We start from the raw sequence: 27,466 nt of genomic DNA, 5'->3' as shown, positions 1-27,466 counted from the left end.
TCAACAATTAAACGAGTCAGCATTTTTTTTAAATTGAAAAACACTAATTCCAGATTTAATTTATCATTTTTTCATTACTGCCATTTCTCTACAAAGAAAGGAGGGAGGTGTAGAAACTCGATCTTTGTAGTGCTTTGGAGGCATCCTAATTTTATTTGGTACTTCCAGTCACGCTCTGAAATTTTATTTTTTCACTCTTAACATAAAAAAGGGAATTTCTCTTTTAGGGAGGAGCATTAGAAACTTAATATTATTTAACATTTTTTATTTAGTTTTTTTTAAAGGCCCTGAGCAACGAAGGGTAGCCTTGCTAATATAATATAAAAGTTTTATTTTCTAATTTTATAAGTAACAACCAAATAAATTCTGTTCTTTTGCATATTAAATAATAATCAAGTAATCAATTTTTTTATGAATTCATCATCGTTTAAGAAAAGTTTTTATTGAAGATTACAACATGAACTTTTCATGTGAAATGACTTCTACACAATTTCTTTTTCATATCAACCAAAATCTTTTTTTCTGATGTCTGCCATTTTGTAATGGCCGACTTGTTTATAGTATTGTATGTGACTGTACAAAATTCTGAAAGTGATTCTGAAGTCTTTAAAAAACTGTTGATTAGAATACAATTTCTGGCTGAAATTAAAGCTTACAAGACATAACTTTGTGAATGTGTGCCTATCATATGATAAAACTGGAAAGATGGGTATTTTTATTTCATTGCATGTTACCAAACAAATTTAAATTTTTAAATAGTTTGCTTGAAACATTTAGTGTGTATATAAACGAAATTTAAATTTATAGGACGCAATACAATGATAGGCACAAACCGAAGCAAATTAAGGTATGAGATTCACCTTTCATATAATATATAATGTTTTTTTTTTTTTAATATTTTACATGTTCTTACTTGTATCAGGTAGAATATCTGTATTGTTATATTTCAAATATTGCATCATCAAACGTGTGTTCGACTTTCAGGCGTACAAACTGTTACTATTGCAAAATAAGCAAATTTCACATTATTATTTAAACTTAATACAATAACGTTTGTGTTGATACTTACTATTATTTATTTTATTTTAAATGATTTATTTTTTATGTATTTATAACTAATTCTTATTTTTATGTGAACAAAAAATAACTTAGTTTCATTTGTTTCATTTTGAATGATTTAATGTTTTATCTCGGTTTTCATATACTTCATTTGATTTAATGTTTTATCTCGGTTTTCATATACTTCATAAATAATTTGCAAGTTTTTCTTCTTTCCCTACAAAAGTCAATTTCGTAAATAGGTCAATTACAAAAAATACTTTGTTCCTGAAAAATGAGAAAAAAAACATGAGAGAAAGTTGGGACAATGAAAGAGAATGATATAAAGATGACATGATAAGATTAAGGTTGAAGAGAGAGAAAGAAAGAGAGAGAGAGAGTAAAAGTAGTTTGACAATGAAAGAGATTGAAAGAAAGATAACATAGGACAGATAGAATTAGGGTCGAAGAAAGAGAAAGTCAAGAAAATAAATCGGTTTTTGAAATAATTTCTAAGGCCATGAAAGAAAGAATATACCCCATCAGTAAGAGCATTTTTTTTTTTTTTCAAATTTATTTTTTTGTTGTTTTCTGCAAAATGGAGAATATTTCCGATGTAGTGAAGGATATTGTTTACACCTAACTTTTGAAATTCTGCTGAACAGATATTAAAAACACACACACACACACACACATTAAGGTACAATATTCAAAATTCACAGTGTCCCTTGAATAAGCATTAAATATACAGAAAAAGACTGAATGCTTTTTTTCTTTATCATATTTACCTCACCTCATTATAGGAAGACACCAAAGAATGAAACTTACGGAATTTCCTAATGTATGGTCGCTTATTATTTAAAATGGCGTTCAGCATTACAAACAACTTATTTTTATTTGAACTCATGTTTTATTAAAAAGAAATTTAAAAATTCATATCAAATAATTTTAGTTATAGCAAATTGATACATGCAAAATGGAATATAAAATCAGTCATAGTTGAAAATTCCAATATGGAATCCTGAAATTATGGAGAAAATCGCAATGGAGATATGAAATCATAGTTCAAATTTCACTCTCATTATTTATTTAATTTAATAAAGGGAGGTAGAGGTCAATTACCTCCCTTTGTTAAAAATCATAATTTCATACTTATCTCCCTTGCAATCTCCTTTGAAATTTCCAAAATCCATATTGAATTTTTTTGATATAATTCTAAACCAAACCTTTGTTCTTAAATAAAGGCGATAGAAAATGGGGTTAGATCTAAGGTTAGGATTACTCAACCTTTGTTAGATTTACGATTTCATATTTATCTCCCTTGCAATCTCCTCCGAAATTTCAATATTGAATTTTTTGAATATGAAAGTAAAAATAAATTATTTGGGAGTAATGACGAAATCTATTTCACTGGAAATAATAAACGACCATACGCTAGGAAATTACTGAGATTTGTTTTTCATTTTAATTTATGATTTGAGCTGCTCTTTTTTTTTCTCTTTTTTTTTGTGTGTTATTTTCTACTTTTTTTTAAATAATAATTTTTTAAAGTATTTCTAGCTGTTTTTTCTTCTTTTTTTTTTTTTTTTTTTAAATATTTTATAATTTTAATAGAATGAACATATAACATCTGATCATATCTTGGGTATATTTATATTTAAAAATATGACCCCAAAAAACAAAAACAAACATTTTATAACAAGAATAATAATCAGAATAAAACACAATGCAGTTCTCTATCACAATAATGGAATGAAAGATATAAAAATTACTGCAACCATTTTTCATTTTTTTTTTTTGTCAATTATTTTTTATTTAATGAATTTTATTTATCAATTTTCAAGAGATTGGTGGGGTGGGGAAACAAACAACAGAATTCCGATAAAAATGGGGTTGTGAAATATACATTCTAGAAATGATACGAATAATAATAATAAAAAAAAAACAGTTTGTATTTTTCTAGTATTCTATGAATTCTCAGTTATGAACATACAAGAAAAATCAAACTAAAAGAATCTTTGTACATTTTTTTTTCTATACAAATTTTAGAAACAATTTGCCATTATTTAAAAAAGGTAGAATAAACATTGCCCAAATTCTTTTTCTCTCCCTTCTTTCAGTATGTATATGCATTTTATTATATGCATTTGTATTTGATGATTGGAAGTTTTATTGTATAAACAAATATCACATAATCTATAGGATAAATGTGCTTAATGTCGAAGAATATTGATGGAATGACAATAACATTGAAAAAAAAAAACCAAAAAAACTTTATGAAACGGCAGATATAATGAAATAAAAAAGGATTTTAACAAACATAACAGATTGAATTTACTGTTCTCATCTTAAGTGTAATTTTCACAACGTTTCGGTCAGTGTAACCTTCGACATTCTTCAAGTGTATCTTGTCAAACTTGAGAATGTTTCTGTCGAATGTTTTTACAAATTACTTAGGACCTCTAGCCAGTCATAGCTGATGGAACAAGAGCATGCTACCATCCTGAAATAAATAAAGGGTTCCACTCGAAATTCTGTCCAAATTCCCAAGTTTGACAGAAACATTCCTGAGTTCGACAAGATACACCTGAAGAAGGTCGGAGATTACATTGATTGAAACGTTGTGAAAATGACAACAACAGTAGTCAAATGAATCTAAATAATACGAATAACTGATCATCATCTTAAAAATTCAGAAACGTCATAACAAATTGATTAATCAATATTAATAATACTTATTTTTCTAGGATTATCTCCCTTTAATAGAGGTCTTCAAAGAACACTGATGCATACATGCATATACATAAGCAATGATGAACCTGGTCAGTATCAGATAAGTGACATTTGGGAATGCTAGGCAATGTATGTACTGCACGAGGAAGTAGAAATTGCTAGGTTAGTTTAAAAATCATTGTGAGAGTTGCACTCCCACTCTTAGTTAAGACATGCATCTAGGAAAAAGAAAACTCTGATGTGAAACTGAGCTCTACTATGTCTTGTGGCAATCATTTGCACCAATTGAGTTTATCATTGATGCCGAAAATGGATGGTTCTACACAAAGCCTTCACCACTATAAACAAATTATTTGTGTGAATTTCAAACAACTTAGTTGCCTGAACCTCGTACATCAAGATTCGACAGAAGAGTCAATTTTTTAAATATTTATATATTAGAGTGAATGATAAAATCTGAGCTTCACACACATTTGTGAGATAAATAAAACCACTCCTCTCATAAGTTGTCATTATTTTTGTGCTTAATTACCAAGTTTGTAGGGTCTAATAATTTTTGTTTTATTTTGAATACTGTTGAATGGAAGGATTCAATGCATCACTAGAAAATGGAGTAAATCGAATACCGTGCACACCCGGTAACTACGAAAACAATCCATGACTGTGGCTTTCAATTCCTCCTAATCCACCTTACTCACTAAATTTGACATCCTCTGACTTCCATTTATTTCCAAACACAAAGAAAAATCTGATAGAACAGCGCTTCACCAAAACGAGGATCTTATTGAAACTGTAAAAACTTACAATAGAACTAAGAGTCATAGATAAATAATAGTAAGGCATTAAAAATCCCTTCGGCACTGATGGAGAAAATGTGTGGCACCTACAGATGATCTATGCTGGAAAATAACTGTAAGATTTGTACTGGTTCTCATCATCTGTGGCTCAGTATTTTTCATTTATTAAAAATTTGCTGCTGGAATTGAAGATTTTCTTTTTGTAGCATCCACTTCAGATTAAGACTTATTACTGAACTTCTATGAAGATGGCTCTCAGAATTGAACTTCTCGACTTCTCTACTCATTTCAGTGAGTCACACTGAACAGTGACAGTAGTTAAGTAGTTAACGACACGGACTGATGACCTATGTATTCCAAGTTCGAATTCAGTTTGTTTCACAAAATTACTTTCACTTAGGATGTTAGCAACCTTCACATGACCCCCTCCCATAATTATCCAATGTCTTTTTTTTTTTTTTAAGAATTCTGACTAACATGAAACCAATGTCAACAATAGAATCATCAGATTTATATGATGATGATGTTGACTGAGGCACATTGCATTGCAGACACAGGTGTGTAATGTTGGTAGATATCTGAAATAACTTTCCACAGCAGCTTTTGTTTACAAATACTATACTGACTTGCAGGTAGGAAGAGGTCGTTATGCTCATAGGCATAATCCGATATACTCCAAGAGAGTTTGAAATAGCGAGCCCCTACCCAAACCGCAATTAGAATCGAATCTCCCCAACCTCATGTTTTCACTCAACCAAAACTTGCGATTATGTAAATATTTTAGTGTTTTTATTCTTTACATCTCTGTCCTTTCTTTTTCTTCTTCTTTCCTCATTTTTTCTCATCAGATTATCCCTCCATTCCTATAGGTTCATTTGTATCTCAGATCAGCACACAAAAATATATCAGAGATATTATTGAATAAACATTTCAAGGCAGGAATACAGGCTTTTTTTTACATTTGGATTGGAGGAAAGAAGAAGCATAAATTCAAATATATTATTTAAAATTTTTCATCAAACCTTTTAGCCATTGTGTATTTTCGAAATTAAAAAAAAAATGGTGCCTAGATCAAAGGGAAGGCAAGAGAAAAACCTGCAGCTGAAACCGGCCATAACAACCACGGGCAATCCTTAAATGAAGGTCTCCCTTTTTCTTTGAGCGAATATACATAGCGAATTCACAATAGACATAAAAGAAACCTGAATAACAGCCTCTCAATTTTGACCATATTTGGTGTGATGTATTTGACTTATAAATACATTGACACCAATTTTATACGAGATGTGCAAAGAGTAATTTGAAGATTTTTCAAGAATTGGTTAGTGGAATGGTGTTAACCTAACCTTACAAGCCAGTTATGCTGCTTTATTTTAGTATTTTTTTTTTAAAGATTCTACATAGAATGAAACCATAAACTGCTGTAATGTAATCAATTAAAATAATGACTAACAAAAACTTATAGAAGAGTTTATCTCTGTAAAAATAAAAAAATAATGCACGTTTATGATAGAGTAAGATTTTAGAAGTATTTAAATGTACTGTTCAAAGTTAACAAAGAATTTGTTTCGCTTTTAATTATTTACTTCGACATTGAAGTGATTGAGAAACAAATGTTTGAAGAGCATGAAACTTGGATGCAAAATGAATACATATATGCATAGGAGTGTTTTTTTTTCCCTAATAATAATTGGAGAAAAGAAAGGTAAATATATGGAAGGAGAAAGTGGAGGAAGAAAGAGAAAGCAGAAAGAGAGACAGAGAGAGAGAAGGTGAAGGAATGGAGAGAAAGAGTGGAAAATGGTTAGAGACATGGAGAAGCAATAGAGAGTAGAGTGAGACAGGAGAAAGAGTAGGAGAGAGACAAGGAGAAAAAGATGAGTAAAAAAGGGAAACAGATGAAAAGAAAAATAGGTGAGTGGAAAGATAAAGAAAGTGAAAAGATGAAAATGATGAGAATGGAGAGAGACAAGGGAAAAATATGAGAGTGCAGAAAGAGAGAGAGAGAGAGACGAGCGAAAATAGAAGAAAGAGGAGAAAGACAAAGAAAAAAAGAATGGAAAGATACGAGAAGAAAGGATGAGAGAGAGAGAGATGTGGAAAAACGGGTGGGTGGAGTAAGAGAGATGTTGAGAAACGGGTGTGAATAGAGGGGGAGAGAGACATGGAGGAGAAAAAGAGAGAAAAATGGAAGAAGATGAGGAAAAAGATAGGAAAATAGTAAGAAACAAAGAGAATGTAAGATTGAAAGAAAAACGAAATCAAAAAGAAGAGAGGATTAGAAAAGAAATCAGGGAAAGGATAAAGAAAATATGGTGAATGAAAAATCGAAAGAAATAAAGAAAGTAAAATGTATTATGACTGAAAAGAGAAAAGAAAGGAAAAAGAGTAAAGGGGAGAGAGAGGAAAAGGAAAAGAAAGAGATGAAGAATATAAAGAATAAGTGAGAAAGAGAAAAGGTAAAAAAAAAGGGGGAAAAACAGATAAATGAAAAGAAAGAAAAAGTTTGAGGCAATGTAAAATGGGGTTGAATAAAAAAAAGGGTAGATTGATTCCCTTCAAAACTAATAACAATAATAATGGCAAACGACTTTTCTAGATTACTACAGAATTTTCACTCATTTCTTTTTCACAAGTGCCACTAACTTCTTTTCGTCTTTTTTCTTTTAGAAAGTCATTTAGCTATTTAATCGGGCGAGGGCAAAGGTGTGAAAATCATGGTGGAACATTCATGAAGGGTAATACACAAAGAAAAATAGTAAAAAATAAAATGAAACAAAATTTGACATTTTTTTTTTTTTTTTTTGGTTGTTGTTCATGGTCATATCATTTGTGCTTCGAATCTTAAAACTTTCATTTCACAAACATCGATTTTGAAATTTGAATCAAAATTATAAAATAAAAAACATCCTGCTAAAATACTATTCCTTTTTTTCTGAGAAAAGTTGTATTATCATAACAGTTCTTTTAAAAATCAAAAATGTTTCAAAAATTTTTAAGCCGTATGACATGATGCCTTATATCGGCATTAGGCACACACTTTTTTTTTTTTTTTTATTGCTCTAGACATGTTTCGCTTTCTGACTTGTTGTTGATGGGGGAGTGGTTTGCTTGGTTAATGGGGTTTGGATAGCTAGATAATTTTAAATGAAATCTCATTTCTTTTTAATTATCTTGTTAGTATGAAGAGCAAAAAGTTCTTGCTACTCTGATGATGCACACACACACACACATTCACCCACAATTTTAACAAAACAATAGCAAAATTGACCATAGTAATAAAAACACACACACAAGTCATTTCAAAATGGCAAAAAAAATTCTAAGGGTTTCTGCAATTTACAAAAGAAATAGAACCAAATTTAGTGCAGTCTCCTTTTTACTGATTTTACTGATCACAGCAAAGAAAAAAATCGATTTTTTGTAGTTTTTGTTTTTGATATGAATGGAAATGTCTAATATTTAAAAAATCAAACATCTGTTCTTTTTTATTTCTTTTTTTTTAACATATTAAAGTGAAAATGTTTCATGCAATATGTCTGCTCATCCATTTTAGATATTTATTATAATTTCTAGTAAATTTTTAACTTTAAGATCCGGTTAGGCATGCAGAGAATGCAGAGATAAGCAATTTTTTTTTAAGTATATGTGTGTATGGCTGTTTATGGCAAATTCAAATCTCACGTGCAACCAAAATATTTTAGTAACGTTATTTGGCATCTTTTAAATATTCTGATATAATAGATTGGTCCTGAAGAGGTCACAAAAGCCAACCCTCAGTTTGTGAGTTTCTGAACAAAAAAAAATTCTTACACATTTTTCTATAGAAAAATTCAGAAAATACTTGAACAAATCCTACTAATAGCTAGCTCTATTATTTTGCAAAAAAGACATTTGAATTCTTATCAGAATCGATCTGAACTATACAAAATAATTGTTTATATTATTACACACACACACACACACACACATGCGCACATACAGATGTATGTGTGTGAGATAAAATCCATCCACAATTCTATCCTTCCATAAAAGAGTTCTATTCCTCTCCTTTACTATCATTCAAAAGGATAAAAGCTGTCATCAACCAAGATGAGCAGTTAAATATTAACAGCAAGGCAGGTGACATATATGCAACCAAAAACTTTATAGGATACAATGAGCTCAGTCCATCTAGTGACAGCTGATTCTCTGGTTGTTGTGGCAACAAGAACTGTGATAGGAACTGTTTGGTTATTACCACTGGCAACACCATTTCATTTACCTTATAAAAATTGCGTTCTTTACATCATCATCATCATCATCATCGTCATATCGGAAGATTGTGGTAATAACCTGCTTTCTAAGTTACTACTAATACTGTCAATTTTAATGCTGTTTTAATCTACAACTATTAATAATTAGAAACCAAGTTATATCTTAAGCTTTTTAGCTACCTTTCATGTGGTATTCATTGAGGATGAACTGTTGCTATGTGACCTTATCAGTAAACCTTTCACTAACCCAGCAACTTGAGGTTAAAAGAAAAAAAAATATTTGTATATTATTTACAATTATAGAAATGAAATCAATCCAAGAGTTCACAAGGTAATACTGATTTCTATGCTTGGTGCAAAGTGAACTAGTATTTCATTCTGAAAAAAGAAAAAAGTGTTCTTTAAAATGAACTCTTATATGCACGTAGGTGCAAATTTAATGATTTCCCCTACATTTTTAACTCTTATATTTACATATAGATGCAAACTTAATGATGTCCCCACATTTTTAACTCTTATATGCACGTAGGTGCAAACTTGTTGCCATATTTTTGTTTCTTATGTGTTGTGATGTGGTGGAAGGCGCATTCTATTCAGCTCATCAGTTGGAGAAGCTGCAAACTAATAATGAATGTGTATGAGGAAAAAGAATTGTCTGAGACTACGAGACACCCAACACCATTGCACAAGTGATATGGAATGTCAAACGATTCTAAGAAATGTAGAACCCACCATAGCATTCGATCATTGGAACACGGAAGAGGCCAAAACCTGTTTTCCTATTCTCGCTTTAAAACTAAAGGGAAGTGTAAAAGAGGTAGGCAACATTTGGAATGGTAAATATAAGGAATCATGAAATAGTAAATCAAGAAATTCTAGTGTAAAAACATAAATTACACAAACGTGTATGCGCACTTCACCATCTTTCAGGCAAGAATCAAAGTGTAGTATCTTTTTTCTCCATGGTCAGAGAAGGAAAAATCCTTCTTGCCTGGTGTAATTGTTAATTTTGTCACCATCTAGAACATCCCCTGACCCTTTTAAAGATCTGAATTTTCCTCACATTATAACCGAATATGTGTTTGTCATTGCTCTTGTGGTGGTGGTGGTGGGGTTAGGGCTAAATAGGGACACATGTATACGCAGAGGTATGAAATATTATATTTCATTGAATAAAATGGATGTTTCATGTCTTATTTGATATGTTAATATTCTTCCCATAATGCTAAGAAACTTTCGTAAGTAATGGAAGTAGAAGAATTTTTGGAAATTCTTTCATTTACTTCTCAGAAATTGATGGAATTTTGCAAAGAATAATCTGCATATCTTGTAGACAGATTATCCATTTTAATCTATGCTTTAAAAAGAATGCTGTCAAACTATACACACACACACGTATATATTAGTATGAAAATATATTTATGGCAATTAAGTTAAACAGAGACGCTATATTTCATTCGTGCAGATAATTGTTAGGTCAATTGCGTACTATGTGCATTTAACTTTAAGATTCCCATTGCTGATCAAACATAGACGCTTCCGTGTAGCTTAATTGCGATAAATATATTTTCATACTACTTTTAATAAGCTCTACTCATATATTGAGCACTGTCAAATCAAATACTGAAAATCTATACATAGTATATTATTTCATATATATGTACTCACATACCACACACATTTCCAATGTCACCTTACCTATGGTTCCTTGCCAAAAAGAGATAAATTTGTAATTTGAAGGCATAAAAAAATTGCCATTGTTTAAATAGGAACTACAGGTATGATGCAACTGAAATGTAAATATCTTTATTAACAAATATGTTAGACACTTATCCCAGGAATTGAGCTCTCTGGTCAATTTTTCTTTAAAAATGTCTACACCATATATATTGTGTGTAGCTAGGCAACATTCGTTCTACATATATATATATATATATATATATATATATATATACACACACACACTACTACTCTCTGGTTCAAAAGAAATGCAAGATACCTACATGGATCTTTGACTGAGGTAAAAGTGCTAATCCATACACAAATCCATTCTGTCATTCTCTTTTAAAAGTGTCATCATCTAATATTTACTCCTTAATGGATGTTCATAAAATCCAACATTTTTTAACGAAATTTAAGAGTAGATATGTTGTATTTATCAGTGTATTCCAGACAATGGGGGCATATACACGGTTAATACAGATGTAGATATAAATATGTAAAAACTGGTCTTCACATTAAACACAGTATCTACTTCAAGAACATTCATTATATATATATATATATATATATATATATATATATATATATATATATATATATATATATATATATATAATCTTTTAGCAATTGAAATTTAGTTGAATATAACAAATCAAGAAAGTATGTAAATTATACAAACGCTTTTCCACAAAGTCTTTCTGGTTTATACAAAAGAAAATATCTGCCGAGATTGAAAGAATGAAATTGTCTTGTTAGCGTTATATAACATATAGTATTTCTTGGGCTTTGGGATTTGAACAAAATATCCTCAGCCAGTAAAGAAGGAATCTTTCTAGACTGAGACCATTTAAATTTTTGGCCCAATCCAGTGTACCACTTTTGGTCAGTTGGATTTTTCCGACATCAAAAGCAGATATTTTATCTAACTCTGTCCTTGTGAGGAGGCAAGTAGACCAGGATATCTAATATAATTGTCAAATGATTGATACCAATCTGTCTTGTGTAAACAGTAGGTATGAGAACAATTACAATTTTGGAAAATGGCTAGTGACACAGTCAAAATACTTTGAAATATCCTAAATTATTTGGACGATTTTTATCTTCTTTTAATCCAAATGGCTGTTGTATTGTTTTTTTTTTTTGTTGTGTAAACAGTAATGACTTTGTGAAAACTCAGATTCTTCCCTGTCTGTTATATCCAAATATATATATATATATATATATATAATACCTATATAAAGATACAAACACACAAACAAACACACACCATGTTATCACCACCCTTCCCTGATAGAAATAGCCAAGACAAATTAATAACATTTTTTTTTTACATTTTAGACATTTTTTTTTTTATAAAAAAGGCTTATTTGAACAAAGTAAAAGAATAAAAGAAAATGCAATGAAAACTATGCTAGCAACAAAAACAAACAAAACAAAGCTAATACAACAACAACAACAAAACAATTATTTCTCTTAAAAAAAAAAATAATTTTACTTTCAGAACCAGTTTGAAAATAAAAGAAAAAAAAAAAAAACTATAAAAAGTGGTTATCTTTATGATCTATTTAAACAAAAACATCCTGAAAAAATATTTCCTAAAAAATTAAAAAAAATTTTTTTTTCAAATTTGTAATTAGTAAATTCCACTTTAAAATTAAAAAAAAATTAAAACAAGCTAAATGACTTGTTTTAATATTTTTAAGATAAAACTTTAAATCTGTGAAAAAAAATATTTTAAAATAATTTTTTTTTTTGGTTTGGGGATAATTCCAATTTTGTTGTTGTTGTTGTTCACGCTCACACGTAGCGTCAAAGAAATATATTTATCATTTTTTCATCTTTATGATAAGCATTAAAAAAAAAATTGGTAAAGTGGTTTGCTCCTGTGGTAGCAGTCTGCCATTGAATTCATATTACTATCATTTTTTAAAAATATTCTCAGCAACAAACAGTTTACAGACAACTATATTTAAATATTACTAATATACTGTCTTAATATTTTTAATAAACTATAATTAACAGACTTTTTTAATTACTTAACATTTGAAATGATGAGTTGGTGGGATCGAACCTATGTCTCAGTGATCAAAACATCCCTAATCTATCCACTCGGTCACATATCTGATCTTCAATTAATTTAATTGTGTTTACACAAGCAAAATGTGTGGTGGCTTCCTCTGCTTTATAAAAAAATGAGCATTCTGGTCGCCTTTGACTATGGTTAGTCAATTTAATTATTTGATCTTATTTATTTGATTTGATACTGCTTAATTACTTATATTATAGTATTACATTTATTCTGACATTTTGACAACAAATTCTTTGAATGAAACCAATCCCTGAGTTATATAATTCTTGAATTGATAGCGGCTTTCCCCCAAAATTATAGATAGCAAACAAAGAGATTGTTGAACACATTAAGCGTTGATCTGCCATTACGTATAACTGGCTCAAAACATTAGCCAATCAAGACGAGTTTCAGTAGTTTTAATAATCTTGGTATCATAATGAGTTTTTCTCAAAATTATAAAAGATAGGCAGAGAATAAATTGACAAAAATATTGTCTTAATTATAAAAAATAAGTTTAAATCTGAACAACTCTCCTATAAATAATAATGACTTTATAAATTTATACATTTTTTTAATCTGATGTCATTCCTTTTTCGTTTCTGTTATAATCTATCCAAATCAAGTATTATAAATAAATGGATGCAAACTGGTGCTTCAGGACAACTGGTGATCTGTAGAATTTTTGTTATAGTTCACAAAAGCATGAACAAGTATCACACTAAAACCGTGTGATACATATAAATGCACTTACTTTATACATCTAAATTTATAGTTGGCTTCCGATTTTAAAATTATATATTTAGTGATCCATGAACTTGAAAAGAATTGGTGAACAATATTCAAGATACTAAATGATTATGCAGGATGATTTTTTTGAAATTTCGTATAACCTCATAAATTATTCATTCAGTCTTATATAGATTTTTTAATAGGCTTCAAATTAGGATTAATATTCATCTGAATTATCTCCCTTTGTAAATGTTGACTCTAGAAGTGTCACTGCTAAACAGACATCAGTTTTTCTTTATCATTAGAAAGATTATTTTTCATGATTTTCGTTATGTATTACTCATTAATCAAAGTATATTTTCCAATATCAATAGGTTAATAGGTTGCAGCATGTTACTTAAATAGATTTTAATGAATTGTTGTTTTTTTTTCTTTTATTAAAACAGTTTAACCTTTGATTATTATTTCATAGCATCCATTTTATAAAAGTAACATAATAGTAATTTCAATTTTCAATAGAAATTTTTTATTCAAATTCTAGTTTACTTATAATTTTTCAAATCAAAATGTTAGTCAACATCTAAATTTTCAAATACAAATGTTACTTAAAAGTTTAACTCTTCCGATCCAATATGTTGGTAGACATTTAAATCTTTGAATCCAACATGTTGGTTGACATTTAACTTTTCGGATCCAATATTTTGGTCAACATTTAACTTTTAGAACCCAGTATGGTGGACACTGTCGATTTAATACTCTTGTCTTGTACTGATTATTACATAAACGACTCTTAAAATCTTGATAAGTTTTTCCATAGAAATGTTTTGGGGGTGATTTTTATTCCCTGATGGCAATATATATATATATATATATATATATATATATATATATAAAATGGAATCTGTTTATTCTTTGAATTTCTTATGAACATGGCAAAGATTTTATTTTTTTTGTATTCAATTTCACTAAAATGCTACTGCTACGATGAATGTTAACCGAACAAATAAATCTTAGGTGATAATTTATTAAACAGAATTGTTTGTATTAACTATTTCGAAATTACTTAAAATCAATTAACTAAGGGAGATAATTCCGTTTTGTTTATAAATAAATGTTGGTTAACTACAATTAACCGAAAACTTTTGTAATAAACAAATTACTTGGAAGTTATATAACTATTTTTAATCATTCATTTTTTTTTGTTTTGTTTTTTTGCATATAAATTATTCAAAAAGTTTCAAATTGGAATTGCGAGTTGTCTGAAATGTATTTGTCTTTTGTTTAAAAGAAAGAATATTTTCACTTGAGAGTAAGACATTTTGGAGAGAGAGAAACATTAGATATAATCAAGCAGTAAATTTTTTTATCAAGAGTGATAAACATTATTTAAATTTCAGTTTTTAGTTAACCAAAGGCAATATTTCTGATTTGTATTAAAATTGCAGCTGAAATTTGTCGATTTGATGACAAATCAACCCATTTTGAATGAGTTAATATTCAATATGCAGTGTGATTCATGGCATACCATTATTTGAACACAAGTTGGTATTTTATCCAAATTGTGGGTTCAAACCTTTCCCAACGGTATTAATGCATAAGTTATCACATTAAGATCAGAAATGATTTGAGATTGTGCATAGTCGATCCCATAGTCTGCAACAATATCAATTGGGCCAATTTAAATTGTAATTACCATTAAAATTTTGGGTCTGTTTTGTTTAAACTTTTTACTTTGTATCAGTTTTTTGTGATTTTTTTTATGCATACTCCAAAATAATTAGCAGGATTCTACTTTTTATCTATTTTTTATTTCTATTCTATTTAACCTTGAAAATGATCAGGTATGCAAATTAAATTTGAGTAAATAAAACCCCTGGCAGATTGTAGACTGAAGTGCAGCATGTACTTGACCAGCAAACATACGGCCTTCTCCAGTTCAATTTTTGCTACTACCACAACTGACAAGTGAAGGAACCACTTAATTATTATTAGTTTTAATTTTATGCTTGCTTCTCAGTTTTTTTGTTTTTTTTTAAATTTTTTTTTATATCGTGAAATGGCAAATACTGAATTGGTACAGGCGAAAAGAAATATTCTGTGCATTTTTTTGGTTTAATTTTCTTTTTTTAATTAAAATTTTTTCCACATTAAATCATTTTTTTTTTTTTTTTGGTGTGTGTGATTGTGTGCCTGGGTTAAGGGTTAGGGATTGAGGTGGGTTTTAGGTGGGTTACAATAGGGGAAAGTCACCAATTTTATTTATTTTTTTAATTTTTATATACTCTCAAAACTTAAAAAAAACAAACAAACAAACAAACAAACAAAAAAAAACAACAACTTTTCAAGGTCAGAAGTATAACAGAAAGGCGTGTGGGAAAGTGACCAACCACTCAATTTTTGTAAAAATTGTACAGGAATGAATTAAAAAAAAGCAAAAAAAAAAAAAAAAAAAAAACAATATTCGTAATAAAAAACCGGACTGCTTGTTTTGTTTTGTTTGAAACTGAGTGACCTCTCATGGTTTGATGTATAGGTTCACTGCCAAATTGCTGACAACTTTATCTTCTGGAACCTTCTTTGGTCCAAATACAATTAAGAGCAGGAAATTTAAATGCTTGTAGTTACCAAATTATTTAATCAACGGATTTTCAGATCATGGATATTTAAATTGTGATTGCTTGGTAGAATGGCCAATCCAAACTTAAAACAAAAGTTATCAAAAATGCTATGAGTTATACTGTCATATATATGACAGTATAACGGTATTTTTATAAATTAATGATCAATATTAAACTTTAATGAAAACTTCATATAAAAAAAAGGTTTTGATATATAAAACAATATTCAATTAAATGAGAATATATAAAGAAAGTAAGAAAAATGTTTATGATTCTCTGTTGGACAACAAATTAAAACAAAGAAAAAAGTTATAAACAGCAGTAAATAATTTTCCAACAAAACGAACATGTTTAAATATTTTTAACAATAAATGAAAAAAAAATAGTTTGCATTATTAAATGAATATCATCCAGTAAGAAACATAGAAAAATGTTTCTTATACGAAATTAAACTTTTCTAATAAATAAAAATCTTGGCCAATTGAGATTCATTTTTATGGTCTATAAAGAAAAAAACAAAACACAATTCATATATTTGGAAAAGACTAGATTCTAAAAATAGGCATATTAATACACTGCGGTTTGGAGCTGATAGAATCTGGTCCTTTCATATATATATATATATATATATATATATATATATATATATATATATATATATAATGGTTACTAGTGTTGAAAAGATCATTTGAAAACAAAACGAAATGTAGTAGTATTAACAAATTTGCAATTTGTTATGAATTGCAAATAAAAACCAAACAAGCCATTAAAATGTGTTTAAAAAAACGAATGTAGACATATGTAACCATGGCAGTATGTAAAATAAGGCAAGAAACTCAGATTTCCTGGTAATATAAAAATTACCATCATAAAAAAAAAACGATTTTGACCACCTTTCATTCCCAGGAAAAGAGTATGCAAGACTATTTTTTCATATATGAGTTATGAAGAACTTAATAACGTTTAAACATTTTTTTTTCTTTTCAAAAAAATTAAACAACCTAAACTTTCATGCTTTTCCTTCATTACGTATCCAGATGAGATCTGTCTAATAAAGATGGTAAAAAAAAATTTTATACAGAGTAATATGCTAAAATTATAACAAATGTTTGGTTTTTACTCACAAAAGATAATATTGGTATTACCAAACCTACTTTTCAGAAAATATTTGAAGGATTAAAAAAAAAAATTTTCTTGAGTAAAAAATTCTTTTTATTCAAAGATAAAAGAAAATTCAGTATTTTTTTTATTTGTTTGAGTAAAAAAAAATTTTTTATAACTTAAAAAAAACAAACAAGTAAAGAAATAGTTTTACTGAATAACTTTTCAATTCTAATATTTTTCTATTAAAGTTTTAGCTCAGAAATATACATAAATATTATTAACAATTGCTTCGATTGTTTTCTCAAAAATAAATAAAATAAAGACTATGCTTAACATGCATTAAAACACATGCAAATCCACATTGAAGAAATCTCGGCTATGTACTATTTTTTTATTGCCATGTTATGTATTTATTTAAAACTCTTTTTTCAAAAGATTTACTTTGTATGATTATCGTCAAGAAATGTCAATTACTTCAAGTAATTATAAGTTATTTAAAGAAAGACAAATATGCATTTTTGAATATACAAAATGGGATCTACAAGCTAATAACTATTTCTGGATCAATCTAAGTTATTACAAATTGACACAAACCTTTTTCGGGGATTAAGAAATCTAAAATTATTGTCATGATGAATCGAATCTCTTTTTTCCAAAAGAATGCATCTATTTCATCAACATTAAAAGATGTCTTTTTGTAATGATGACTAATGAATCAGCTTTATAGTTTCAACTTGGTATTTTATTCTTTTTTTATTAGATTTTTTTTTTTAATCAATATTTTCATATTGATTTAGTGAGATCCCAATATATTTTGTTTGTTGTAGACTTTCTGAAATGATCACTCATTTGAATAAAAACAAACTTTCTTGTTGTTTAACTTTAATCCGATAGGAATAACAGAACAGATTAACTAAACCAATGTAACTAATTTTTCTAATATTTACTTGTGCACCTTGCAAGACGGAAGCAGGGACGAGGGAGAATCTAGGTTTTTTTTTTTAATTATTTATTTTAACAGGTTTTGGATAGAAGGGTTATAACAAAATAAGCAATTTCTAATAAATTTAAATATTGGTCAGTCATCCGTGAAGAACTGGTTCTACTGCCGGTTTTGAGTTTCAAATCATCAAAACCACTCCACCAGTAACCAAAGCATTTCTTAATAGAAAAATTCTTCTTCCTATAGTGCGACATCATTCTACACATGACACAAACATTAAAAACTAAATGACTTCACAGAAAAATAAACAATTGTGAGATGAAGTCAAATGATGTAATTTTATCATTATCATCATCTACATTGAATACCTAATGTTTTACTACTATACATCTACTACATTATATATATATATATATATATATATATATATATATATATATATATATATATTCTATTCACCAATAGAAAACAAATAAAGAAAAGTTATAAACTTTTATACTTTTTGCACTCATTTCTTTTTATGTATTTTCATATATATATATATATATATATATATATATGACACAATCACGTTGACACACCGGTTATCGCCAGATCACTGAAGTTGAGCCTGGCCAGTACCAGATGGGTGACTATTTAAGAAGGCTAGGCACTGTATATTCTGCACAGAGTCATAGAAATTGCCAGATTGGTATCTGGGGCGCATTAATTCACTGAGGGAGATGCACCGCCAGTTTTCGTTAAGAAAGGCATCTAGGAGAAGGAAACTCTAATGTAAAAACCTGTGGTCTACTGTATACTTTGTCCTGTGGCAGTCATCTGCACCAACAAAGATTAGCAGTAATACCAAAAAGTGTGGTTGGTTCTACACAAAGCCTTCACCACTATAAACAAATCATCTGAGTAGATTTCCAAGCAACTTAGTTGTTGTGGCGGAAGCTCATACGTCAAAATCAACGGGTGTCCATCATCACCATCATATATATATATATATACACACAAAGTCATTATTCTATGTACGTACAAAATTATTATATATATACACACAAAATTATTCACAGTATATATATATATATATATATATATACACAAAATTATTCACAGTATATTTGATATCATAGATAAATATTGTATCTGCAATGTTTATCTATTACATTTACAAAGATGCATGGGTTTTATTATCTATCTTTATTTTTTTGTAAGTTTAAAGATGAATTTATTTTCAAATCATGTGAATATATATATTTTTTTCATTTTTAAAAGCCTTAATTTTTGTTTTCAACAAAACGTACCCAGCATTAGAGTTATATTATAAAAATTTACATTATATATATATATATATATATATATATATATATATATATTAGTCACAACCATTCCACAATATGTCAACAATCACAATATGCTTTGATATAATAGAATATAAAACAAAACAGATATTTGTGCAAACAATAACAAAAAACATACATATATACATATCACACACGTGCATGTGTGTGTGTGTGCTTATGTGTACATATGTATGTGTGTGTTTGTGTCCATGTGATAAAATTACGAAGAAGCAATACGTGGAGAGTAAAAAGTAAAATAATATTAGTGATTTTTTTTTTCTTCGGTTTTGGGTTTTTGCTTTTGGCTAAGAAGACGAAAGAATCACATGTTTATATTCGCGGGGTTTTATCTTGTCAAACTATGCCTTTCCATTGCACGTAAAGGTCAACGGTCAATATCAAATGCTTCTGATGATCTCAAAAACGCAAGTGGGGAAGCAACTGGACAATTTATTATATTTACAAGCACATATGTTTTTAATTTATCATTTAAACTTTTTTTTTTTTTTGCATCCATAAGATATGAATTAACTTTGAAAGATTTTTTAAAAAATTTATCAAATGTTTCAGAGAAAAATGTCTAAACTATATTTAAAAAATAGATTTAGTTTATTTTAAATTTTTAGTGGAAGAAATTAATATTCCTATATCGTCTGTGAGTAAAATGGAGAAAAGATGAATATAAAATATCTAATAAAAAATATCAACATTTTATAATGTCGATGCAATGTATAATTATAGCAAAAGAAATACATCTGAGAAAATGTATGCGTGAAAACATGCAATTTACTTTTTTATGCTAAGAAAAATGTCCACTTTTGAGTTAAGAAAAATTGTTGTCAGAAGGTGAGTGGAAAGTAAAAGTATACATTTCAATGTTTACCTGTGTGTGTGTGTGTGTGTGTGTGTGTGTGTGTGTGTGTGTGTGTGGCTCCCACTCTACGGTGTATGGTAGCCAGTTTTTGAGTATAGATCTTTTAGACATACATATTTAAAAACTATGTATGATCCAAACAAAATTATATATTATATATATAAGGTGTGTGTGTGTGTGTGTGTGTTTAGCAAGTGGTTAAAATCCCTTCCCTCCAACTCTCTGCAAAGATGAAATAACGATGGTAAAATCGTTATCTAAAGGCTCACGCATCTATAGATTTTCTTGTCAATTATCGTGACAAGAATTTCTTTCAAGATAGTAAACAATGGAATCAAGTGCGAGGGAAAATGGTTTCATGAGAACATTCTTCTATCAGTAACACCACTGCACATGTAAACATAAATACAGTCTGATTTATAATGGAAAAGTGCGTAATATTAAGGATAGCACATATGTGGATCAAAGTTTAGAAACATAGTCATCGGCACATGGGGATTTCAGGTCTGAAAGTGCAAAACAAGAAATTGCTAGTCTCCATGTACTGTTAACTGTCTCCAAATATATATATATATATATATATATATATATATATATATATATATATATATAGCACTCTGGTGAAGGAAATGATGATATTCCACTAGTGTCAAGGTGACACTTTTCTGTAAAAGAAATGAGTACTTTCAGTTATCAGTATCATAAAAATATACAAATAAATGAGAAACTCAATTTAGATATCATATAATTTGTCTCACTATCATTCACAGTTTCATTTCGTTCAGTTAGTAGAGTACCGGATGACAACCACTGGGATTCCCATTTACCAATCTTACTAGTTTTAGCTACAATGATGAGTTGTAAAGTCAAGAAAACATGGGTCACTAATATATATATATATATATATATATATATATATATATATATATATATATATATAGTCGCCCATGTTTTCTTGGGCTTTATTTAAATTGTTTATCTATTATCTATAATAAAAGTTTAAGCAAAATATTCGTTTTTCACACATTAAAAAGGTGTTAGCTGTGCGAAAGTGTATCAACATTTTGTTTTGAATCCTTCGTTAATATCAGTGGAGTATGACTGATCATGGATTCGTGAAGCATGTGCATAAAGAAACTTAACAGGAGAAAGGAGAAAAAAATAGAGCAGTTAAGGTAAGTTGATTGTTTTACCAATACAAAAAGTTGGTGCAATAGTTACAAATTATCCCCCTTTATTAGAGCTCTTCACTGACGTCACACCAGAAATAAAAATGAAACTTCAGTCTCTTTTTCATCATGTTTGGCATTCAGTTCAGATGTATGAAAGCATGAAGTGAATATCACATGCATTCTTTGAATTTCAGCCCGGTCTTCATACATTACAATATGTAAAAGTGAAAATAATTTCTTTCTTGCAAGAAGAAAAGTTATAATGAACACACACATGCATAATAATCTATATTTTTACTCTTTTTTAAGTTAAAGTGTAATGTGTGTGTATGTGTGTGTGTGCACGCAAGGGAGGGAGGGAGAGAGAGAGAGAGAGAGAGAGACCTGCAAGACATGAAAAGTACATTTAAAAAGAAAAATGATGAAAACATTTAATTTTTTTGGAGATCACTAAATCTATAAATATGTACAGATTTTTTTTCTTTTGGCAGGAAGCAATTGACTTTCCTAATCAGAAATATGACTGCTGTATATACAACATTATAAATAAAAATTACTCTCTTTTCATTAAAGTTTTATCTAGTCAACACAACACTGATAAAAATGTAAGAACTTTGAAAGATAATGAAATTCTTCAACATGCATTGTGGTCTTCTTAGTAACGTCATTTTAGTATTGTCAGTAGTTTTATGTACAATCCCCACCCCACCCAAAAATAAAGAATTCATGTTTCATTATTGTCGGCATTGGAGGACATATCTACTTTTTTGCTATAATTTTTTTTTCTTTTTTTTTAGCCATTTTTTTTTTTTTTGTCTGTCAACTTCATGAATTAAAACCTAAAGACTATTAGGTTTTGATTTCACTGGGATCAAAGTTATATATATATATATATATATATATATATATATATATATATATATATATATATATATATATATATATATTCACTACAAGGAGAATTTTGTTTATAAGGGAAGATAAAAGAGAAGTCACTAAAAAATGGAAAATATGATGACATACACACATATATATATATATATATATATATATATATATATATAAATATTAATATACAAGACCGATTCTTATTGATGACTAATTCTTAAGATATGAGATCAATTCCATCACATGACAAAAAATCAATAGAAAACATAAATTAGTTCATTTTATTTTGAGGAAGGAATTCCTTTTTTATGAATTTTTTTTAAGTTTAATAATATTTTATACATTATGTAATTTAAAAATAAATTTATTAAAGATGTTTCATTTTTGAAATAGAAAAGTTATAAATTTTGAGCTTTTTTTTTAATAGATAAGTTGTTAATTCTGAGCTCCTTTTTTTAAATAGAGAAGTTATGAATTCTAAGCTGCTTTGAAATTTATCGAAACAAAACTAATTATTAAAATCTGTTTAACAAAATAAAAATCATAATACAAAAGAATGACACTCGTCTGAACATTTTATTTAAAATTTACATTGGCTGCGAATGTAAGTCTCATCTTTAGATTGTAAAAGAAGAATGAAGAATATTTTCTACTATTTAAAAGATTTAATATCTACGTGATCCATACATAATATAATAAGTATAACAAAATCTTTCGTCATTATTTTCTATAATCGAGATGTGTCAAGAAATATCATGGATCAAATGCTTAGCTAAGAGAAGGTGTGAACGGAAATAGTACTCCACCTCCAAATTCATTGTCATGTTCAGGCTGCACAAACAATTTTTTAATTAAAAAAATTTGATGATTAAAAACATTAAACGAGTTCACCATTGTTTTCCATAGATTTTGTATTCAACAACATCCTTCCTATCTCTTACAGAAGAGAACTTGTCTGTAAAGCAGAAAATCCAACATTGAAAATAAAAAAAATGTTTGCCGATGCCACCAGAGATTCATGGATAAACGTGGAAAATATTCTTGGAGTTCCCATAGGATAAGCAAAAGGGCTTACCTAAAAACAGGAAAATGTTCACCGAACTGAGGTAGACTAGCTTGTCTCTGTAATGACAAAGACCATTGTTGGAGGAGAACCAAGAATGAAAAGGAAGACTCCTTATTCTGATAAATATCCTGGATCTATTTCTGACCTGAACACTAAAATCAAATTAACCATTTCTGATTTGAAGGATCAAATTATTGCATAAATAGAAATTGGATGCGATTCGAATTCAACAAAGCTAAAAAAAAAAAATATTCATGATAATGTAGACCAAATTGAATGTATTTTACAAAATGTATTTTACAAAAAAAGTCCATTTCTTATATGAATTCATCTATAATTACTTATTCATAGGTGAGATTTTTCTTTAAGAATTGAACTTTACCTTCTTAACGGTGCCTGTCATAGTCATATAACTCTTTTAAAATGTTTCTTCAATGGGAAATCTATGTTAATTTTATCTGGAAAGCCGTGTTGCTTAATGAAAACTTTATGTGTAACAACTAATCCCATGAATAATGAAACTATTAATTAAATTTACCCCTGAGAATATGCAGTCTGACCTCAGTAATAACTTATTAACCCCCCCCCCCACATATATGAGAGAAAGGGTATATAAAAATGTATACTGTTTTAAGTATATATTTCTTATAAAATAATCAAAATTGTTACGAGTAATAAACTTAATGAAAGTGAATTTCCGATTTCAGAGCATAGTGTAAAATTACATTTCATTTACGACAAAAACATCAGTCCACAATCATAGTTTTTATTTTTATTATAGGCAAATTTTTATATTTATTTTTTTTCATATGGAAAAAATAAATATAAAAATCTACCTGTATAAAAAAATAAAGATAATGATTGTGGATTGATGTTTTTTGGTAACTGGGATATAATTTTACATGTATATATATATATATGTAAAATTATATCCCAGTTACCACAAAAAATAAGCCTGGCGAATTCTAGCATGGATGAAATGCAGAATATTCTGTGTAGCTTAATTGCCATATATATTTTTATAACTTACTGCTATATATATATATATATATATATATATATATATATACATACACATGCACACACACGCGCGCACACAGATCAATGAGTATCAGCTTTCAATACCGACTACACAGGTTTAAATTTCCACCTATATACAATGCTGAATTTCTTCACTGGCAGAGCATTATAACAATTAAAATACAAGTGGATTTTTTAGTCATGACTTATTTTTTTTATTTTATTTTATTTATTTTATTTTTTCATGACTCTTCGAATGATCTTACCATGATTAGACTGACATTACTTATTTCCGGCACCATCCCTGATCGCTTGAGCCATCTATTTTGACAATCAAAAAATTATTTTTCTCATTTTTTTTCTTTTATTGCCTTCAATAATTCTTTTTGTTTTCTGTATTTACTTCTATTTTTACTTTGAACCATTTTTTTTTTCGTTATTTTGCATCATATTTTTTCAAGGCTGCTGCTTATTGTGACAGCAATGTTTCGCAATCTGTGATATGAAACCGGCAGTGAGCAATGTCAGCGAATTAGAAGAGTTCAGATTTGGTAAAACGTTAAGAATCAAGCTAGGCATGAAATCGACATGATTAAATGATCCATGGACTTAATTATTATATATTATGAATATATTTATTTCAGTATTTACTTTAAAAGTACTTAATACATTATTACTGTTACTGATACTTTTAAAAATAAAATAGTTATATTAATTAAATTTTCTTTAACACTTTATATATCCTTCATTTTATTAACATGAGCTTCCCCAGTTAAACAGAGTAAGGCAACTTTATGAAACGGTCAAAAAATTATTTAAAAAAAATTTTTCTTACATTTTATATTTTCCACTATTTTTGATTTTATAAATTTGTCTCATCCAATTTTACAAATTGTGTCTGGTGGTCGAAATTGATCAAAACGTAAACTATTTGAACACGATAATAATAGAATTATTTTGCTTCACTTTTTAATATTATTTACATACACTATTTTATATCTAATCCAGTCTAATCTGATATTCATATAATATCTGTAATATCTTATGCGATGAACAAAATAAGGAAATGTTTACCAAACCATTAAATCTTTTTTTCTTCTATTTAAATTTCTCAAATTCAGTTTCTAATACAAAATATGCAACGTTTCCTTGGATTTCTCTTTACATAATAATCGATAAGATGGACTAAGTTCTTCATAACTGTAAAAAAGATCTTGTAAAAAAATGGAAATTAAAAAAAAGGAACGACAATGAATTATGAAAACAACAGACTTGCATCTCTTTGAAGGAAAATTGTACCCAATAAAAGTTTTCTTTTCAGTGGTTCATCACTTCGAATAGACATTACAATAGAAATGCTTTAGATTCAAAGATGTTTGGTTTAGAGCAGTAAAACCATCGGTAAAATTTTACCATTCACTCCCTAGGCTGTCAAGAGAAAAATAAAAATAAGATTCTATTTTGATGAGGCGATTACACATCAACACTATCGGAATATCTGGAGAAAAGTTAAGGTTTTAGAATTCACTTTACTATATAAATTTACTGTAAAACGATTACACAGTTTTTAATCACATAACTTAATACAGATTGAGTTACAAATTGTTTTACTAAAATGATTGCTATTTTGAAAAAAATAATGTTATTCATTCTGTTCTATGCTATATTGTAAAGATTATCAATAACAGTTTCTGATTAGGAAGGGAGGGGCCATTTTATGTTATACTTATTACACGTGCTGTAGCTAAAATATATATACTTTACAAAATATTTTAACCTGGTGATACTGGTAGCAGTAAGAGGGCTTGAGACTTAGAGAGGTATATCTCCTCCAACTCCATCATATTAAGAATCAAAACAGCAAGTGGTGAGGTTATCAAATATAATACATATAAAAAAAATGAAAATGTAAATTTTTTCTTTTTCAGAACATGAACCAATAGATTATGATGGAAAAATTTTGATACAATTTTTATTTATTAGACTATTATTCCAGGAATTGAAATAGGGGGTCTTTACTTTAGATATAATAATAATTTGATACAATTTTTGTTTATTAGACGATTATTCCAGGAATTGAAATAGGGGGTCTTTACTTTATATATAATAATAATTTGATACAATTTTTATTTATTAGACGATTATTCCAGGAATTGAAATAGAGGGTCTTTACTTTATATATAATAATAATTTGATACAATTTTTGTTTATTAGACGATTATTCCAGGAATTGAAATAGGGGGTCTTTACTTTATATATAATAATAATTTGATACAATTTTTATTTATTAGACTATTATTCCAGGAATTGAAATAGGGGGTCTTTACTTTATATATAATAATAATTTGATACAATTTTTATTTATTAGACGATTATTCCAGGAATTGAAATAGGGGGTCTTTACTTTATATATAATAATAATTTGATACAATTTTTGTTTATTAGACGATTATTCCAGGAATTGAAATAGGGGGTCTTTACTTTATATATAATAATAATTTGATACAATTTTTATTTATTAGACGATTATTCCAGGAATTGAAATAGAGGGTCTTTACTTTATATATAATAATAATTTGATACAATTTTTGTTTATTAGACGATTATTCCAGGAATTGAAATAGGGGGTCTTTACTTTATATATAATAATAATTTGATACAATTTTTATTTATTAGACGATTATTCCAGGAATTGAAATAGGGGGTCTTTACTTTATATATAATAATAATTTGATACAATTTTTGTTTATTAGACGATTATTCCAGGAATTGAAATAGGGGGTCTTTACTTTATATATAATAATAATTTGATACAATTTTTATTTATTAGACTATTATTCCAGGAATTGAAATAGGGGGTCTTTACTTTATATATAATAATAATTTGATACAATTTTTATTTATTAGACGATTATTCCAGGAATTGAAATAGGGGGTCTTTACTTTATATATAATAATAATTTGATACAATTTTTGTTTATTAGACGATTATTCCAGGAATTGAAATAGGGGGTCTTTACTTTATATATAATAATAATTTGATACAATTTTTATTTATTAGACTATTATTCCAGGAATTGAAATAGGGGGTCTTTACTTTATAT

At 28.1% G+C, this 27,466-nt stretch overlaps 1 protein-coding gene and 1 long non-coding RNA gene across 2 annotated transcripts in view; both read right to left on the bottom strand.

Moving 5' to 3' along the window:
* LOC145277496 (uncharacterized) overlaps positions 1-26,844 on the bottom strand; it is a 28,526-nt gene extending 1,682 nt beyond the window's left edge. Inside the window, exon 1 of the long non-coding RNA XR_013868147.1 lies at positions 14-26,844. This is a non-coding gene — a long non-coding RNA (uncharacterized LOC145277496). The remainder of the gene's footprint in view (positions 1-13) is intronic.
* The window catches only part of LOC145277493 (uncharacterized), a 656,318-nt gene that overhangs the window by 34,360 nt on the left and 594,492 nt on the right, over positions 1-27,466 (bottom strand). The gene's annotated exons all lie outside the window — the stretch shown is intronic.

This window comes from Euprymna scolopes, chromosome 6, assembly GCF_053919585.1.
Source record: "Euprymna scolopes isolate OS-2025 chromosome 6, ASM5391958v1, whole genome shotgun sequence".
Lineage (NCBI taxonomy): Eukaryota > Metazoa > Mollusca > Cephalopoda > Sepiida > Sepiolidae > Euprymna > Euprymna scolopes.
The sequence above is the reverse complement of the archived record's forward strand: the minus strand, read 5'-3'. Positions and strand labels throughout refer to the sequence as shown.